Source organism: Typopeltis vanoorti, chromosome 10, assembly GCF_054136105.1.
Source record: "Typopeltis vanoorti isolate ZY-2024b chromosome 10, IOZ_Tvanoo_1.0, whole genome shotgun sequence".
Taxonomy (NCBI): domain Eukaryota; kingdom Metazoa; phylum Arthropoda; class Arachnida; order Uropygi; family Thelyphonidae; genus Typopeltis; species Typopeltis vanoorti.
Genome location: NC_143558.1, coordinates 27064223 through 27066166, shown reverse-complemented (window position 1 = coordinate 27066166; position 1944 = coordinate 27064223). Strand labels below are relative to the sequence as shown.

Sequence of the window (1944 nt, the reverse complement as noted above, 5' to 3'; positions counted from 1 at the left end):
ACTTTTTCATCATGTTTCCTACACCAAAAATCATAAAGGAAGTTTTATGTATAAAAAACATATTTGAAAGGAACTTAATTCAGCATTGCCATCCATTACTCTCCAAGGGTATTGAATGGCAATGCTGAATTAAGCCAATGAAGTTTAACTGAGGTTCGGCTGTTGCTGTCACCCCCCAGGGACGATGAGATTCGAGAGTTTTGAGTTCGCTCTCTTAGGGTTTTTGCCTTAAGGGAGCAATTTGAGTCTCCGGGGAGAGTGTTCTCCGGCACGGCCCGCTGAGGGGCTTTGTCGGTGAATGATTTTCTTCGGAATTTGAGCGGTTCTGCTCGGTGGTGGCGTGTGGGTGGAAGGCCACTGAGTGGAGCCAACGTTGAGATGGACGGTCCTTCTTTTGTCCACGATTGAGTGGCCTAGGGATCGTACGAATTTTTAGAGACGGCTTTACCTTTAAATATGGCAATGCTGTAGCCAATGAAGTCCTAACTGAGGCTCGGCTATTGCTGTTACCCTCCTGCCATGATCAGAGCTTTAATTGCCCAATAACACCTTATCCCTTCACTGTCCTCTACAGATAACGGGGAAGATGAAAAGCATTCTTGCTTCGCCCCTTTAAGCCAGTCCTTATAAGGAATTTAATTCCTTGAAGGGGATAAAAAAAAAGTCCTTTTTAGGACTTTCAGGTTTCCCTTTACATAGCTGATAATCTTTCGCCTTTTACTAAAGATTACCGTTGAGGGAAAGGAGAGTTTTTGCTCCCTTAAGGTTTCTTCCGAGTCTAGCTCTGTGCGTATCAGCTTGATAGGCTAAGAGTAACTTGTAGTATCTGTTCTTAACCGTTAATATCGGTATGAGTCCCATCGAGGTTCGCGATATTTAAACGGAAATTTACAGATCTTCCTAAACTCCGGACCGGGGAAATATCAAACACTTGGTAGTGGTGGGAATAGCCTAGCCCCCCCCCCCCCCCACCAGCTATGACTTTGCCGCGTACGCAGACACTCGGAATAGAAGTTGAAGCCGACCTACAACCTCGATGTTTGGCCAAAGCGTCGGTGCTGATCAGATTTTCGGGTTTACTCCGTTCGGTGGCGGCCGTTTTCAAGTTGTCATTCGAAATGTACAAACGAGAGATAAACTACTCGGAGAATTTGAATGTAATGGGAAAACAATAGTCCCATTTCTGGTAGGAAGCATCACCAAAGTATTTAGAATCCCCAGATTCCCTTTGGAATATATCGAAACTGATATAAAAATTATTCACGAAATATTCGGGAAATGGGGCATTGTACGTAATGTAGAAGTCCTAAATGATGCAGACAATCCGGAATGGAAGTCGGGCGAGGTCATTATCGCCCTGGAGATGAAAACGCCCGTTCCCAACTTTGTTGTTATCGGATCCGCCAGAGTAATGATTAACTACCCTGGCGTAAAAAAACAGTGTTTCAGATGTGGTGCCTTCACTCACCTTGGGGCAGACTTTCCTAGAGTTAAGTGCAAAAACTGCCTCAAAGCAGGCCACGATCAAGAAAAATGTGAGGCAGCTTGCCTGAAATGCGGGGTCATTGACCACAAAGTGGACACATGCCCATCAAAACCCTGGCAGAGAGGATGAGAGGTGCAATCACACCTGCAACTGCGCCAAGCAATGGAAATGGCACAGCATAGGAAGCCTCTCCACCTTTAAAGGCCACTCCTGATGTTACAGAAAGTCATCCCTCCACCTCTAAGACAACCAAGAAAAACCATAAGGAAAAAAAAAATTCCACAACAGAAACGCGCAGTAAAAACCACACAGAAGAAACAGTCGATATAACTACAGTAGAAGAAAGAGAAGCTACAAATACAAATATAGATATAGCCAAGGAATAAGAAAAGATGGAGGCAGATACCAACACTTCCGAGCGGCCATTAAGCCCACAAGAAGAAGAGTTGATAACACCA

At 44.6% G+C, this 1944-nt stretch overlaps 1 pseudogene; it reads left to right on the top strand.

The window, feature by feature from the left end:
* Positions 1-684: 684 nt before the first annotated feature.
* Positions 685-743, top strand: LOC150102264 (U5 spliceosomal RNA; annotated as a pseudogene).
* The last annotated feature ends 1201 nt before the right edge of the window (positions 744-1944 follow it).